Source organism: Diabrotica virgifera, chromosome 10 (genome assembly GCF_917563875.1).
Source record: "Diabrotica virgifera virgifera chromosome 10, PGI_DIABVI_V3a".
NCBI classification, from domain to species: domain Eukaryota; kingdom Metazoa; phylum Arthropoda; class Insecta; order Coleoptera; family Chrysomelidae; genus Diabrotica; species Diabrotica virgifera.
The window spans coordinates 127,316,282-127,335,545 of record NC_065452.1 but is presented as its reverse complement, the minus strand read 5'-3'; the positions used below and the strand labels follow the sequence as shown (position 1 = coordinate 127,335,545).

The 19,264-nt window shown below is 34.0% G+C and overlaps 1 protein-coding gene and 1 long non-coding RNA gene across 2 annotated transcripts in view; both read left to right on the top strand.

Annotated features, from left to right (window-relative positions):
• The window catches only part of LOC126878515 (uncharacterized), a 173,497-nt gene extending 158,397 nt beyond the window's left edge, over window positions 1–15,100 (top strand). Inside the window, exon 2 of the long non-coding RNA XR_007695687.1 lies at window positions 14,917–15,100. This is a non-coding gene — a long non-coding RNA (uncharacterized LOC126878515). The remainder of the gene's footprint in view (window positions 1–14,916) is intronic.
• Window positions 1–19,264, top strand: part of LOC114340898 (phosphatidylinositol 3-kinase regulatory subunit gamma-like) — a 773,815-nt gene that overhangs the window by 659,592 nt on the left and 94,959 nt on the right. The gene's annotated exons all lie outside the window — the stretch shown is intronic.

The window sequence follows — 19,264 nt, the reverse complement described above, 5'->3', positions numbered from 1 at the left end:
GTTCAGCAAATTGTTCAATGTCAACAAAATGAGTGTAATGTAGCACCAATTTAAGTCTCAATAAAGTAATTTATACGAGGGAAGTCCAATACAGTTTTAAGAGTATGGATTTTTCAATAAACAACGAGAATAAGTTTAAATGTTGACGTAGGGGTTCTAAATAAAGGTAACTTCTTCTTCTTCTTTTGGCATCATAATCCTGCCTGGATGGCATTATAATCAACGAAGGAAAAATACCAAATGATTGGTTGGAGTCATTGTTTCCCAAAGAAAATCAGGCCCACCAAATTCAGCGATTTTAGACTAATCAGTTTGATGAGTCACGCACTTACGATATTTTTACGAAGTATACAAAACCGAGTATTTTGCTGTGAATTCCGAAAGAACGTTTAGGTTTGTTTCATCGACTTCGAGAAGGCATTCGACTGAGTACAACACGATATACTTTTCAATTGCCTACAGGCAGCAGAACTTGGACCACTACGATATAACTGCTAAAATACTTATATTACAATCAAGCAGCATCTATCCAAGTTGAAAATAGTCGTACTGAAAAACTACCCATCAAACGTGGAGTGCGACAGGGTTGTGTTTTGTCACCCAGTCTCTTTAATCTGTACTCTCAAGAAATCTTTAGGGAGGCTTTGGACGACAGACAAGAGGGAGTAAGATTGGGCGGAGAAGTATTAATCAACAATATCAGATACGCTGACGACACAGCCATTCTTGCAGAAAATTTAGAAGATCTTCAGGCATTAGTAAATCTAGTCAGTGAAGCAAGTTATCGGAGAAGCCTAAAAATCAATATTTTAAAGACAAAGTGGATGGCAGTTAGAAAGATAAATGTAGATCAAGGTGTGCTTTCTCTTGATGGAGAGAAGATAGAATTGGTAAACCATTTTAAATACCTTGGGATTTCGTTAAATGTAAATTGCGACTGTGATGAAGAGATAATAACCAGGATTGAAATATCACGTAAGGCTTGTATGACCTGGAAACCAGTTTTATGTAACTAAAGCCTGTCGATGAATATCCGCAAGAAGGTCCTAAAATGTTACGTGTGGTCTATATTATTGCATGGTTGTGAGACATGGACGTTAAAAACCACAATGCTAAATAAATTAGAAGCATTCGAATTGTGGTGCTATCGAAGGATCCTAAAGATATCGTGGGTTTTGCATCAAAAAGAGGAGAAGAACAGAATACTTCGCTCATATAATTAGAGGACCTAAATACCATCTACTTCGCCTTATAATACAAGGAAAAGTGGAGGGAATGAGATGGATTGGCCGAAAGAAACTTTCATGGTTGCGTAATACTAAACAATGGTGTGGTTTCACGATAGAAGAATAATTATTTCGCGCAGCAGCCGATAGAGATAGGTTTCAGGAACTTGTAAACATGACGACGGCCAACGTCTGAATACGGACACGGCATCTGAAGAAGAAGAATCCTGGATGGGTCTTTACCTGCCTGGCTATGTCCTTCCATTCAGACCTCTTCACGAATTCATAGTTTTTCATAGTCTGATACGTCATCCAACCATCTCGTTCTAAGCCTTCCTTTTTTTCGTCTCCCATTGTAGTATTTTTTGTTGATTTTGTATATTGTATCTGGACATGTCCCAGCTATGAAAGTCTCTGAATCTTAAATCAAATAACGGCTTAAATAAAGATAACTATTTTTTATTTTTGCAAAGGGTGTTGATGCACTACTTACTATAAATATATTATATTCGGGAGTCATAAACAGTCAGAAGACAGTGGAAGATATTTAATGCTCGTATTTTGAGGTTATATATGTATTTTGCGTGATTTGGAGAGAAAATACTTTGAACTGCCACCCTATGTAGCCCTGACCTTTCCCTATGTGAGTATTCTTTTATGTTATTGACAAAAATCTGCCTTCGTATATTTTAACGCTCATGCACGCAAATTCAATCACATTTTTTCGGCTTTTTCCTCTTCACCGATAACTCTACAATGTAATCTTTTTAATTCACTTAATTAAAAATTCCGCTAGTTTTAATCAAATCTTGCTGAAGTTTTTTGACCGTAGAGTTATCAATTTTAGAATATGTACATCATCATAAAACAAACTTATCATATTTTTATGACATCAATTCTAAAAGTCATGTAGGATAAGTACTGAGATTTATAATGACTTATCTGAATATGTCACCATGAGATTATCTACCTGGCATGCATGTCTAGGTTTGGTAGATAATTAGTTTTATTTTAAAATAAAATGAAGAGAAGGATTTAAATTTTATTTTGTTTTTGTTTGTAATGGTCTGTCATTCATTTTTTTTTCTTTATCCTTGTATGGGCCAGCTTCCATAATGCGTTTTTAGCCTTTCCATTTTACTCTTTACAGGAATAACACTATACGATTCTTCTTTTTTTGCTTTTTCTGTACTATCTTCATATCTAAAGCTATTAATTTTTTCCACCATGTAAATATTTAGCTGTCGTCTTTGAATTCAAATGCCTGTATGGACTTAACATTAAAACTTGATGCAATCCATGATGTTTCATGACACTTGACGATCTCCCCTGCACCTGTTCATATTTATGGCTCTCTAGTTCCATCCCTCCCTGTGGGGTATTGGGCGCTTATGCGTTTCTTGGCCAAAAGTGTAAGATTGTTGATTGGCAGGGTCAGCTCATCATCTTTTTTGATTATTCTCTGGATAAACTGTGTCTAGTTCCTTCCATTCTCTTGCTATTTCTTACTCTGTTTTTGACTTCACCCCATCTTTTCAATTTTTTTGTGTTCTCTCGTTCAGTTCTTTTCCAGCTGTTGTCTGGTCTTCCTCTCTTTCTTTTTCTATGTTGCACTGATCTTTCCTCAAATTATGGCCAATCGATTTCCATTTTTCTCTTGACTGTAGTAGGTATGTTAGTTTGCTTTGTACGTTTCCATAGGTATTGTGTGGGGCCAGTATATTTTCAGGATTTGTCTTAAATATTTGTTTACACAAGTTTGCAGTTTTTTGGTTGTAGTTTTGTCCTGTTTCTATGTTTCTGCTCCGTAAAGTTTTGATGATATTCTTAAAGATTCTAATTCTTTTTTATTTTCGATATTTCGTTTTTTTCAAATTTTATTCAAAGCGTTGAATGCATGTTGAGTCTTAATTATTCACTTCTGTATATCTTTTTTACACCCCCCGTATCTCGTTCCTTTCCGTGATTGATCATAAATATGTGAACTTGTGTACCTCTTCTACTCCTTACCGTGTTTGATCGTCAGTTACTTTTCTCATTATCCAATCTAACATAATAAGAAATAGGGTAGGGGATAGTACACAACCCTGTTTGACTCCACTTTCTACGGGTATTTATTCGACTCTTTGAGTGTTTTTCCAATTTCTTCCTTTGTAATTTCTTTAATATACACTTCTAGCTCTACTTCGTCTTCTATGACTTCTCTTATTTCATGTTTAGCATATATTTCTTCGAAATATTCCTTTCATTTTTGTACTATTTTTTTCATTTTTTTTTATTGTAGATGAGTATATGTGGTTAAAATTTGTATTTGACAAATGTGTATGACTCGCATTCTTGAAAGAAATAAAAAGCATATATTGCAAACCATTACTCCCGGTATAGCCCTTTTTGGCTGGTTGGATTTGCAGCCTTATGCGTTCTATGATAAGGCTATAAAATAAATAAGCAGTATTTTAATGTCTGCATGCATTACATAAATGTGGGTTTCAACGGCGTAAAAATTATATCGTTAAATTGATGTTGTTAAACTTTATGACTTTTTAACAAATTATGTTCCAGTTACACACATCAATTCAGTCTTTATATTCATCAACAATAATTCTGTTCAATGTAAGCCGTGGTTAACATATTATGTCAATTTCATATCTAAAACATCTATTCCATGCTGCCATTAATAATTAGTTTTCCAATAGTTGAGTCAGGTAATCGATAGTTTTACTCAGATATACGGTATGCGGCGAAATAAACAGTACTGAAATTCGTATACCTCAAATTTGTATATGTCAATGGTTTCCGAACGTCGCGTCGTTATAACGTATGTGAATGTCGTGATATGTTAGGTACCTCAACATGGTTCTCAGTTTTGCAGAAAATTTTTTATGGTGGAGTACTATTTTGGGTCAAACGGAAAAGGTCACGAAAACGGTCCAATCAACAATGGTTTCAGCAGTACGGGACAACTTGTCACACTGCCAGGAAGTCTCTTCGAATACTGCGCGATCATTTTGAGAGTTGCTTCTCACCAGAGCTAACGCCACCTGATGCGTACATATGGGGAATGCTGAAGGAGTCAGACAGATCCACCGTCTGCCATTTCGGAATTGCGGGCTAGAATTAAAGATTTTTTCGTGCCAGAGGCAGTGGCGGGTCTAGGAAGGGGAAATTTGTCTTAGGGAGAACTTCAATAAAAAACCTACAAAAAGACATAAAAATGATAAACTCAGATTACATAAAAGACATAAGCTTTGTTCCAGCAGAATGTTGAACTGATTCAGGATCGTACTGAGCGTGCGCTTTACATAAAACGCGTTTCAGCAACGAGAAATTTACACGGTTTTATGTAAAGCGCACGCTCAGTGCGATCCTGAATCAGTTCAAAATTCTGCTGGAACAAAGCTATAAATAATAACTTATCTTATAGGCATTAATTTCGCTTAATTTTTGTAACTAGCATGTTTATTGGGTTGAATTTGTCTTTCTGTGGGTTCGGTTTCATGTCAGCTAATATATTTTTATGTTTGAACATTTTTTTTTCTTTAATTCTGGACCTTGTCATGGGGGAGGGAAGTTTCCTCATTTTTCCTTCCCGTATAGCCGCCACTGGCCAGAGGGCATCTTTAACATCTGTTTTATCGGGAACGTTGGTCGTCGTGAATAATGCTTGCAAGGCTATATCTATACTAGATACGAGTATATAAATAATACTCGTATATAAATATCTATATAAGTACTCGTATATAGATATACGATACTCGTATATAAATTTGTAATCATAATCATTTCAATATTCATTTCAGTACTGTTTATTTTGTCGCATACTGTACTTAGTGTTACATACACTGGAACCTAGGTATATGACTTAAATCGACTTCTGATATTAGATCGTGTACAAAATCAATCTGTCTTTTTTCTTTATTTCCTCTTGCTTTCTTACTTCTTTCTGTCTTCTTTCTTTCTTCTTTCTGTCTTCTTTCTTTCTTCTTTCTGTCTTCTTTCTTCTCTTCAGTATTGAAATATCGTAATTTATTTTTAAGTATTCTTCAAAAGTCTATGAGTTATTTAAACGTTATCAGGCTGGGTTTTCTGAAAAGAAAAATTTAGTCCCATTGATTTTGCAATAATTTATTTAATTAATCTTGTTTTCCTGCTTTAAGTCTGAAATAATCTTTCTCCGTAAACCCATTCCATGAATCTGACCAGAGAAACAAAAACATTAGAGTCGATAATATATATGGTTGGTACAGTATAAATACCGCTGCACGTCATTATCTACGTCAGAGATGTAAGTTGACATTGGTGCCAAATTACAAAAAAAACTATTAATTTTAAGACATTTTAACCCAGTTCATCTAGTAATGATTAGATTATGTAATTAAATAAATATTTAATGTAAATAAATAAAAAAATTAGAAATAGAAAACAAGAATTAAAAATAATCTTACGTTAAAGTAAATAATAAAAACAATAAATATAATAAAACAAATACTTATAGTAAATAATAAAAACAAATCTTGAAGTGTCAAAACCGCAAGTGTCAAATAAGTGTTACCAATTTAAGCAAAAATGTCAGCTTCTTCTCGATTGCAATAAGTGTGATCCGGACAAATGTGCTTCAAAAAAGCTTCATAATACATTTATAGAAATTAAATGAAACAAGTTATGTTTCTTTAAGTTTACAATACTATTTCTACGCGTATATAATAAAATATATGTCTAGTGGCTGTAATTCCAGTATACTCGGCTAAACGATTCTAAAAAGGACCATACCTACGACCTTAAATATTTTGTGTTGGTATCATGTGAGGTCACTTGCTATGACGCGGATGACGTGCCATACTATTTATACTGTACGAACCATACAATGTACGATATTCAAATTTTTTTTTCAAAACTCTTCTAATAGTTTACGGGTTAGCGAGCAGCTGACACTTCCGAATTTTTTAAGTACCCTTCGGGTTAAGAGCTTCATTATTAGCGTTGTCGGCTTTCGGATAACAAAAGAATTCGTGTGTCCTTCATTGATTTGTTCCTTCGCAAAGACCTCACTTCTTGTGTGATATAGATCCCATTTGGTATTTCTATTAGTTCTATCACAATTGAAAACGTAAAATTATGATTCTCAGTGTAGCTCGCTACGTAAACCCTTACGTAGTATTATCATTTCACAGTAAGATTGTTCATAGGGATTTGATGTTGTATTCCAGAGTAAGGAGGAATGTGAAATTTCGACATATTCAAGCTCTAAGGGGCCTATCAAAGCTGTGTGAGAAGTGGTTGTTGTAGTTGTTCGAATAATAGAAGAGTGAACATTTTAAGGGTATTTAGATCTACTGCGTATTAAGCCTTTGTCGGATCCCTCACTTCGCTTTCAGCCACCCTTTTATAGCAAACACTAAAGAATGCATGTGTGATATTAAATTTTAAAAAAGCTGGCCTTGAACAGAGCTATGATAGGCATTATGTAATATAAAAAAAGTTAATATTATATTTGTTAAGAGTATTATGGAGTGAAAAATCATATAAGCTACCTGCTACATAGACCAAAAATATTGGTGTAGCTAGATCGCTCTGAACTGTTGTATTTAATTGACAACAAAAAACAGGAACCACTAGATTGTTGGTACATCCTTAACACGACAGTTCAGAAATTGTTACTGGCAACTTGCAATAAAAGAAGAAAAAATATTTTTTTATGTTTACTTAATGCTACAATCTATCAAAGTCCAATCAGTAACTTTTTTAAAGTTCCTAATTTACTATCTAATTTAATCTCAGAATCACCCAGTGGTGTATTCTTAGCTTGTTCTAATTTTTAAAGCACTTTTTTCTTGTGCGCTAATCACAATAGCTTTTACACTTAACTTGCACTATGCACTACACTAACTCATATGGCTTTGTCCTCTCGAGTCTTCTTTTTTGGCTAGCGATATCCAGAAACTGAATGGCCTCGACGTTTTGGTTGCGAAAGTTTTTCTTTGTGCCTGCAGGTAATTTTTTGTATTTCTTCATCAACATACCCCACCCCTAGGTATCTGTGGATATCTTGGTTGCGGATGTACCAACGTGCGTTAACAATGAACATCAATACTAGTCCAGAGAAATAAGGTTTTTGTCAGGACACTTGAGCAGCCAGGTTGCAAATGGATTTTTTGGGTACTATATACCTAATACATTATAAATACAAAAAAAAATGCCCGTCACAGTTCGGACGAGAAACTTAGTTATTAACAAATAAGATTCAAAAATGGCAGTTTTTTCGTTTAAATCGCTACAGGTAAAAATAGGGTAATTAAATATCTTATTTATAATATTCTTCTTTTTGTAGATTAGCCAAGGTTTGAAATGGCACTTTTTGAATTTTGGTCCGATCCTTTTTTGTTTCGGAAAGTGCAAAATAAAACTATAATTTCAAAAATAAAAAATGTGCTATTTGCGAAAATGGCCTTAAGACTTTCATATTGCACGAAAAGTTGAGTCAAACATTCCATATAATGCACAAAAAATTTTAAGACGATTCGTCAATTAGTTTAAATTTTATTCAATTTGTTTATCGCAAAGAGCTTTTTTTCGCAATGTTACTGTTCAGAAAGTAATAATAACAGCAATTCTGTGGAAACCACATGCAAGAATAATAGTTATATTTTTATTTTAAAGTATTGAAAAAATCATTAAAAAGTCATTTTTATCACTCCGAAAAAAGTTTAGTAAAATAGAGTCATTTTTGGCTTCTAAACAATTTGAATAACTTTGTTAATATTGACTATATAAACTGAGTAAATCTATTTTAGGATTTCAAAAGCTGGTATTTTTATACGAATTTCTAGAAAAAAAACTTTTTGCCTAGGTTAATTAGGTTCAAAGTTAGCCACTTTTATTATTTAATTGGCAGTTACTTCTATATACATCAAATTTTCCTGTAACATTGTTAGTTACCATACTACTCCGAAACGACTTGGCCGATTTTTATAAAATTTTACACGTTTATCCTGTAGGACGTTGGAAGAGGTTTTAATCTATTTTTTATACCCATAAGTTATAAGGGGGTTGCCCCCCTGACATTTTTTTTTATTTTTTTTTTTGGACAAAATTATCTGCCTTAATTTTATATGATGTAGAATTTAAAAATACATACAACCCTTAATTTTCACTCTTCTATCACCAACCCCTATTTGTTAATAGCCATCTATATATCTACATCTATAAAATTCTCCTGTCATAGTATTAGTTTCCATACTCTTCCGAGACCGCTTGACCGATTTTTATGAAATTATATATGTATATTCGGTAGGTCTTAGAACGGTCGTAATCTATTTTTCATATCCCTGAGTGATAAGGGACTTCCCCCTAACATTTTGTAATGTTAGGTGGGGTTGTGTGTACATAACGTACTCTATAAGACTACGAGTACATACAAATTAAAAAAAATTTGATCAAAATACATCAACAAGTTCCAGCGATATTAATCGCAGCATATGTTTGCAGAATAAGTTACATTTTTTGAGTGCTCGTATTTTAGTAACCCCTCCACCGACCACGAATTAATTCCGTTCGGACGCCATTTTTAAAAGCTTTATTAACCACTCTGTTGAGGTTCAAAGTTTACTCAAACTTTTACACATAACCTATATATCTTCAACTTCAAAATGGCTCTAGTTAGGTTATAAACAAAGTAGCAGTCAATTAAATAAAAAAAGTGACTAACTTTGACCGTAATTAACCTAGGCGAGGCTAAGTTTTTCTTTGAAAATTCGTATAAAAATACCAGTTTTTTCAAATTCCATTGTAGTTTTAGCCTACAGTCAATATTAACAAAGTTATTCAAATTGTTTATAAGCCAAAAATGACTCTATTTTAGTAAAATGTTTTCTGAGTGATAAAAATGACTTTTTAATGATTTTTTTTTAAATGCGTTGAAAATATAACTATTCTTCATTCATGTTGTTTTCACAGAATTAATGTATCATTATTATTTTCTGAACAATAACATTGCGAAAAAAAAAAGCTTTTTGAGATAAACAAATTGAATAAAATTTAAACTAATTGACGCATCGTCTTAAAAATTTTTGTGCATTGTATGGACTGTTTGACTCAACTTTTCGTGCAATATGAAAGTCCTAAATTCATTTTCGCAGAAGTTATAGCAAATTTTTTATTTTCGAAATTTCAGTTTTATTTTGCAATATCCGAAGCAACAAATAATCGGACCAAAATTCAAAAAACGCTATTTTTAACCTTGGCTCATCTACTAAAAGAAAATATTATAAATAAGACATTTAATTACCCTATTTTTACCTGTAGCGATTTAAACGAAAAAACTCTCATTTTTGACCCTTATTTGTTAATAACTAAATTTCTCGTCCAAACTGTGACGGGCATTTTTGTATTTATAACGTATTAGGTATATAGTACCCAAAAAACCCATTTGCAACCTGGCTGCTCAAGTGTCCCGAACATGGTATATTTTTGCCTTATTTCCCTGGTGTATACCTACTTTATGTTGGAAACCCCGAATTATTTTAATATTAGTTTTTTTGGTAGAACCCCACAGTCTTCAGAGATTTTTCGCTTCCTGGTCCAGTTATGGCATTTATTGACTGCATTTTGTAAGACTGATAGTTGATCATACAGAACAAGTAAAAAACTTCGTTTGTATAGTGGTATAAAAAGTTTATTGAAAAACAGAATCAGATCATACAGAACAAGTAAAAAACTTCGTTTGTATAATGGTATAAAAAGTTTATTGAAAAACTGTTAAAAAATCATCCAAAAGGATTCGCAAAACGTTTTCGATCTAGATCAGATCATCGTCAGTGCGTTCTGCTTAGTACATGAAACTAGCAACCTTGTAGAATAGGTGACATCGAGAAATATGATTTACATTTTTAAAAGATGATGTTAGTGGCGACTCTAAGTCGATGTTAAGCGATAAAATTTAATTATGGTATACAGCCAGCCACTGGGACTTTCCCATTGATTTTGTTACTAATAGTTGAGTCTGTATTATCTCTACAAACTGCTAGAATGACAGTGTCATCAGCAAAAGTGGCTATAGAGTTGTCATCTAACTCTGGTATGTCACTTGCGAATAGTAAATAATAGCGAACCGGCCCCACGACACTACCTTGCGGAACTCCCGTTTTAATTTCGTTGAGGCTAGAATAAGCATTATCCTGTTTGACCCTGAAATGTCTGTCAGATAGATATGATTTTAATATGTCAGAATAGTGCTTGGGTAAAATAGATCTCAATTTTCGTTGTAGGCCTTCATGCCGTACCCTATCAAATGCTGTTACTACATATCTTTAAAAAAAATAATGGAACAAAACTCTGAGATTAAAAATGTTTTGTAAGAAGGAATTCACGTTTTCTGTGTATTTCATTATAATAGTAATTACATATATTGAGTGTAGTTAATTTTTTTACAAACTGTCTGCCTTAAACTACGTTGTAATTAGCGTTTGTAATTAATGCTGCTTTCTCAATTAACTCGTAATTCATGTATATGATACAAAAATCAAATGTTCTATAAAAAAGGGTTGCTGTGTGTTTGCTCAGTATATGGATCAATTAAAACGTATATTATGAGAGCAAAGATAATTATAATTTCAGTGTTGTTGTTCTAAATTGAATTGGGACTAATACGCCCTTAGCTCATTTAAATAATCTTTTTTTGTACACTCTATGCTTCTATCATTTTAACACATTCATCAGGCATTACACAATTATTATTATTCTTCGTTTTACCCAAGTACTCATAAAAATATGGAAAATGTACTTAGGAAATGGAAACCCCGAATAAGAAAGCTCAGATGAATTTTTATCAATTTATTATGGACAGTATTCAGAGACAATGATGAAAGAACTGGACATAGAAGCTGGAAAGATAGGCCTTAATATGAATTACAGCAAGGCCAAACTCGACAGGTGATAACATCACAATGAGGATCGGACAAGTTGAAATAGAACAAGTTCACGATTATATGTATATATATCGGGGTCAAATTATAAAACTACAAGGAAAACCAAACAGCAGAGATCAAAAGACGAGTTAGACTGGCATGGGCGGCATTTTGGCAAGTTTGATGTAGCAAAAGCTACATCATAGCTACAACAAAAGATATCCACAACATCTTAAGACCAATTTATACAATCAATGCGTACTCCCTGTTCCCACTTATGGTTCCCAAACGTGGACGTTTACATTGTTTACAAAAGCAAACATGGACAAAATCATAAAACGCAAAGAGCAATGGAAAGGCAAACGTTGCACATAAGACTAATGGATAAAAATAGAAACGAGTGGATAAAAGAGAAAACCAAAGTTAGACAAGATGTTGCGAAATTGAAATGGAGATTTGCCGGACAGGCATTTGGTCAAGAAACGTATAAGCGGCCAATACTCCACAAGGAGGGATGGAACTCGAGGGGGGATATACTAGGGGACATCCAGTAGTATTTAAAATGAATCTAAATGTAATAGTAATAGTGTATAAATAATGTTTATGTAGACATACAGTCATTTTATTACAATCAGGGGGGTCAAATTTACCTGTTAATCTGTTAATAATAATTAATACATTTTAATTATTATTTTTTGGGAAAATCCAGTCTCATTATTGACTTAAAATTAATCTTTTTGTTTAACAATTTAGAAATAGCGAAAAGAGAATAATTCTACGGACGATATATTATGATCGCGTCATTTGGGAAGGCACTAATTTGCATATTATTGCACTTGTATAGAAGTCAAAATTAGAAGTTTTTCCTAAGCCACACCTTAGCATTAAATAATTTCAATACTTAGTAGCAAAATTCAATGTCAGTAACCAATCGCCAACTTTAAAGACGGTTCTTAGACCATTTTTAGATATATATAATGCGCCTTAATATGCAAATTAGTGTTTTCCCAAATGACGAAACCTTTTTTTCTACATAGCGTAACATAGCAGTATTTTGAAAAATATATTTTCACAGCGATCGGACAAAGATTCAATACTACGGATTCGAATTATAAAAAGAAACGATCTTGACCACCTCTAATATTCTTGGATTCGTACCCGTACTTTACACTAATAGCAAGCTCAGATTCAATTCTAGCTCCTCTTACAACCATTTCCAATTTATGCTTGCGTAATTATAGTCTACTGAACTTCTAAGATTATTATGTCAATTTCGCCTACGTCATGCGAGAATTTGATAAATTATAAAAAGGTGTATATGTATGTAATGTGTTTATTTACAGTTTTCAATAAACGGAACTAGCAACAACGAATTTTTATATTCGTTATTACCTTATTCGTTAAGAAAATAATAAAATGCAAGGTTGTAATGTAAGCTGTACTTCAATTCTAGTAAAAGTTGCCTTAATGAGAAAAATATTGATTGTTTATTAAAACGTGAAAGTAGTAACATAAAATAAGTTATTTTATCTTATTTTTTAATGGAAAAATAAAAAGGCTAACGTCGTAAAATTTAACAGAATCTACGGCTTGGTCTCGAATAAGCAAGGTGTCTGATCGGCCTATGGAGGAGCGGTACGGCAAGGGATAAGGGCTTGCGGCTTGGTGATACTCCTCCATAGATTTCTACCGGAAGGGCATTGACGCGTAATAACGGTGTATATCTTATTTTTTAGCCCTTAACTTAGGAAGTGTCCAAATGAAGCTCAGCAATGGACTGCCACATGGATCTGTTTTGGCACCCTTACTCTTTAATTTATACATCGCGGACCTACCTAGGACAACTTCGCAGAAATTTGGCTACGCTGACGATTGGGCCATTGCAGCAAGACATAATAACATGAATGTTACAGAAACAATACTGACGGATGACCTTGCTGTTATGGGTGAATATTTTCGAAAATGGAGGCTACGGCCCAATGCAACGAAAACTGAAGTGTGCTGTTTCCATCTGAATAATGCCCAAGCCAACAAAAACTCTCCTTTCACTTTGAAAACAGACTACTCACTCATAACTCAACACCAAAATATCTTAGAGTGACTCTTGACAGAATTTTAGTTTTAAGGAACACCTACAAAGAACGGCAGAAAAACTGAAGACGCGAAATAATATAATCCAAAAGCTATGTGGCACCATATGGGGGTCCTCAGCCTCCGTACTCAGATCATCCGCTCTCGGACTCGTATACTCGGCGGCTGAATATACCGGTATGGCGCAATAGCAAACACACGAAGATCATTGACACCCAATTAAACCAGACAATGCGAATGATCTCAGGTACAATTCGACCAACACCGAACTATTGGCTTCCCATTCTGAGTCACATTCCACCGCCGAAACTAAGAAGAAGTCATTCTCTTCTCAGAGAATATCAAAAAATCGAGGCTAACCATCAACTACCCATCCACCATGATAAGCTTGATATCGAAATAAACAGACTGCGCTCCAGATATACCCCATTGTTAAGGGCCACATCCCTACATCAGGAACATTTCGACCTCACCAACGCTTGGAGAAGACAATGGGAGAGCGACTCACCACAGGAATCACACCAAATGGCCTGTATCGATCAGAAACCGCCAGGCTTTGAACTGCCCCGCAATACATGGACGGCGCTGAACAGAATAAGAACAGGTACCGGTAGATGTGCTGACAGCTTGCATATATGGGGAAAGGCCCTTACTCCTGAGTGTGACTGTGGTGCGCTACGGCAGACCGTCCGCCAAATTATTGAGGAATGCCCCCGAAGGCGGTACCCTGGAGTTTTCGATGAGTTCCTGAATGCAACCGAAAATGTTTTACATTATATTAATACATTAGATATTCGTTTGTGATACTTCATGTAATATTTTATATACTTTTTTTAAATTATGTGTTCTTATTGTATCTATGCCATACGATAAAAAATAAATAAATAAAATTTAGCCCTCAAAGCGTCTCTTCGAATGCAACCACGGAAACAAACTCAGTCAATTATCTTACGTGATCTGGAAATCACGTAAAATCTTAAGTTCTCGAAGAGCAAATGCAAAAGAATGCAAAATATCGATCCATTTAAAAATTTGGTCATTTTGATATCTCGAATTTCCTAAACCTGTTGTCCGATTTAAGTGATTTTTTTACCATGCTATATCCATTCATTAACAATATCGCTGTAATAATATTGTTGCTCGACAGGTAAACTGTCATTTTATACCGGGTGTACGAATCAAACTGTGTTTTTTTCTCTAAAGTTCGAATCACCCTGTGGACTATTCTAACATATTTTATAAAATACTGAAACTTAATCCCAACTATAGCCTCAGGTTTTCTTAACGTTCTGTTTTGAGATTCATTAAATACATTAACAAATTTTACTGACCCAATTGAAGCCGGCAATGGGATAAGACAGGGGATTCCTCGAGTCCTTAATTGTTCAACCTGATCATGGACGAAATAATAAAAGAAGTAAGAACTAAAAAAAACAACTTAAAATAATCTGCTATGCGAACGATGCAATACCAATCTCTCAAAGTGAAGATGATTTACAACGTATGCTGCACCAATTCAACATAATCGCCAGAAAATTTAACATGTTAATTCCCTCACAAAAGACAAAATGCATGGTTATAACAGCAGATCCAATAATATGTAAATTGGAGCTGGAAGGTCAGATAATAGAACAAGTGATGTGAGTTTAAATACCTAGGCATCACACTATCTAGCTACGGAAGGCTCGAAACAGAAGTGGAAGATCAAGTGAATAGAGCAAACAGAGCCGCAGGTTGCCTGAATGACACAATATGGAGAAATTAAAATATCGGAAAAGAAATGAAAGGCAGAATTTACAAAATAGTCATCAGACCAATAATGACATACGCGGCAGAAACACGACCCGACACAGAGAGGACAAAAAGATTGCTCGAAACAGAGATTAAAACTCTTCGAAAAATCGATGGTAAGACTCTATGGGACAGAGCTTGAAGTACAGATATACGACGGTGATGCAAGGTGGATAACATTAATAACTGGGTAAGAAACAGAAGAATAGAATGGAATGACCACATAAGCCGAATGACAACAAATAGGATAGTCAGGACAGCGAGAGACGGTTCCCCAATAGGAAGACGATCAGTGGGAAGACCACGAAAACTATGGAACGACAACTTAGAGGCACATTGAAAAAAACAGATAGAGTCATGTCTATACAAAAAGAAGAAGAAGACCAAATTTTATGCATTTATTGTTATCAAATCTTTAATCCACGTTTATCTTACATTAATACATACTTGAAAAATAAGAATCTTTACGGCAATAAAATTGATAAACTACAAAACGTTTTACAGCGTTTTCAATATACGCGTTCTTTTTGACTTTCTTGACAAAGATAGGATAATAACTAAAGAAAACAAATATATAAACACACATACATTTGGGAGATGTACCAATAGAAAGCGTTCATAAATACAAATACCTTGGAATCTGGATTTCAGAAAATAATGACCAAACTACAGACGTAATGGCCAGAATTTTAAAAATGAAAACAATTGTCTGCAATAGATACCTTAGATTAGAACTGAGAGCAAGGCTATGAGATGTTACGTGTTTTCGATATTACAATATGAACTTGAAAGCTGGACACTGAAGAAGGAACACAAATAAACTGCAGTCCTTTAGAATGTGGTTTTACAGAAGGGTGCTTTGAATAAGATGGTCACAGAAGAAAACGAACACAGAAGTATTGTGAAAAATTAGCAAAGAATACGAAATAATAAACACAATAAAAATAAGAAAGTTATAATATCTGGAATTCGTAATGGGGGGACAGCTATATGAAATGCTAAGATTACAGGGGAAGATAATAGGAGGAAGGAATAAATGAAGTAGAGTGTCATCGTTGAAAATTTTAAGGAACGGGTTTAAATCCACTCCAATCCAAAAAAAAATTGTTTTTAAATATTTTTATCAGAATTAATACACTATTTTGTAGAACTTCAAAAACCTTTGTAACTGACTAAAATAGTGATTATACTACATATTAACAGTTTTTGAATTAAACCCAGAACATTCTAGCACAAATTTTAAACGACATTTTCTCGATACTTTGCTTTTTTGACTTATGACACTGTTTGAGCGGAGGTGCGATAACTGGAATTATGCATTTTTGATTTGTGTCACTTTTTGCCTGGACAAGCAATGTATATGTTACCGGCCAAACCCGATTTCAGGACAAACTAGTTTGTCCTAAGCGCGTTAGGATAAACTAGTATGGCTTAGTAGGCCAAACTAGTTTGTCCTATCGCGCGTAGGCCGAACTAGTTTGTCCTAGCCAAAACTAGTTTATCCTGATACACACACTTCAGGACAAACTAGTTTATCCTGAAGTGTATGTTTTTATATCGGGATAAACTAGTTTAGCCTAGTTTAAACCAATTTAATCTAGTCGAAAGTGCATAATTGATTACATCGCACCATCAATGCAAGACTATCACAACTCAAAAATTGCCATTTTTTGTTTTTTATGAATCTGTAATGGTAATGGGTAGTCTAACATAATGAAAGAGTATTATAACTCAAAATTTAATATAAGACATTATTAAACAATATTAATGTCAAGTTATAATACTCTTGCATTATGTTAGACTACCCATTACCATTACATTTTCATAAAAAAGAAAAAATGGTAATTTTTGGGTTGTGATAGTCTTGCATTGATGGTACGACATATTGGTTGCTGATTTAAACGTAAGTTTAGAAGACACTATTAAGAGTTGTAAGACTTTTAAGTATTTAGGGTAAATGATAAACCGAGATGGCACTTGTATGAAAGATATAGAAATGAAAATAGTACGGGGAAAATAAGCCAAGAAAGCACTCATATGGAAGAACACTCTAACTAAAGAAAACAAAAATAGCTATTTGTATAACAAGGGAGGAAAGTGCTACTTTTCCTCCCGAGAATGAAGTTTACTGCCCGACGCGTAGCGGAGGGCAGTAATCATTCAAGGGAGGAAAAGGCACTTTACTCCCATGTTATACATATGGTTTTTCCACCTTCCTCAAAGAACAAGTCCTTTTTTCATTTTTACTTAATTTATTTATGTAACTAACCAACAAAATTCATTAGAACTAAAATTAACAAGTAGGTATAATATAACTGTCAACTGTCAAATATAAGTCAAATTATTAATGTAAACATTGTTAAATCAGAATAACAATTTACTGTTTTTTACCATTCTGCAAAATACAAAGTGTTTTTAAATAAACGTTGAAATGTATAAATACTTACGTAATAGAAAATAGATATTGTACAGGGCGTCAATAAGTCACTTTTACTTTTCCTCCCTAGGGAGGAAAAATATTTTCCTCCCTAGGGAGGAAAAGTACAACTTTGCTCCCTACAATCAGGTCCGGAAAAGTATACTTTCGGTAGAGGTAGGTGGAAAAAGATTTTTCCACCTACCTCTGCCGAAAGTATACTTTTACGGACATGATTGTAGGGAGCAAAGTTGTACTTTTCCTCCCTAGGGAGGAAAATATTTTTCCTCCCTAGGGAGGAAAAATAAAAGTGACGTCATGGTATTTCATTCACGAAATATAACTTATTGACGCCCTGTACAATATCTATTTTCTATTGCGTACGTTCCTATACATTTTAACGTTTATTTATAAAACACTCTGTATTTTGCAGAATGGTAAAAAACAGTAAATTGCTATTTTGATTTAACAATGTTTACATTATTAATTTGACTTATATTTGACAGTTGACAGTTATATTGTACGTACTTGTTAGTTTTAGTTCTAATAAATTTTGTTGGTTAGTTACATAAATAAATTAAGTAAAAATGAAAAAATGACTTGTTATTTGAGGAAGGTGGAAAAACCATATGTATAACATGAGAGTAAAGTGCCTTTTCCTCCCTTGAATGATTACTGCCCTTCGCTGCGCGTCGGGCAGTAAACTTCATTCTCGGGAGGAAAAGTAGCACTTTCCTCCCTTGTTATACAAATAGCTATTTCAGGGCATAGTGCTGAATATTACCCTACAAGAGCAGAAGAATGGCCAGTGACAACAATAATACGAAATAAAATATGAACAGTTAAATTGGAGTTTTACCAGGAAAGATAGAATGAGAACAGAGGAAATATGAAACAGAATAGATGTAGAATGCAAAATTACAAAAAAGTTGTCGCAGTAAAAGTAGAGCCCTGAAATGGTACGGGCATGTACAAAGATTGCCGGTGCACAGGTGGCAGAAAAGATTACTGGACTGGGACCCGCGTGGAGGAAGACCTGCTGTGAGATCGAAAACTCACATCGGAAGATAGATAGAGACCTCAGAGATGGCGACTGGGAGAATAGAGTGCTATGGAAGACGAAAACGGCAAACTCATAATGGGAAAAAGCTAAGAAGAAGAAAGTAATTCAGCGAACTAGTGCGGCTTAATATAAATAATAAATTGAACGAAATACTTTGTTTTTGGAAAAATAATCATTTTTATTAAAATTATAATTATTCGTAACAAACAAACAATAATATTGAGTTATATTCGCGGTCGGACGGACAGACAGCCTAGGTCAATTTTCTTACCTTTAGTACCATCCTTGGATTATAAGCTTTCATTGACACCTCATTTGTCATTCTACCTGGTATAATGACGGAGGAGTTGAGTTCACGAACAGACAGACAGACGGACGGACGGACAGATGGACGTGGATAATTCAACGTTTTCACATTTTTTCAAAATTGTTGAAAACAATATTAATTCGTGGTAATGGATCCAGTTATGAGACCCTTTTTTTAAAACTCTTGGTAATCGTAAAGTTTATGGATTCAAGAAAATTTCATTTACTATGGAATCTCTTGCGCGAGAATTTTACTGCCATCGTTGCATTTGTTGTCTTTTTAAAGACAGGTCACATGCTATGATTTTTTGTGGCGGATATTCTTGAGTTGGGGTTGATTTCATGTAATCGAATGAACTATCTTTTAATAAAGTCGTCCCAGGAACGCAACTCATCAAAATTGGCAATATCATTTTAAAGTCTTCTACTTTAAAATGTATAATACATGCCTGAATTGCCTATATAAATA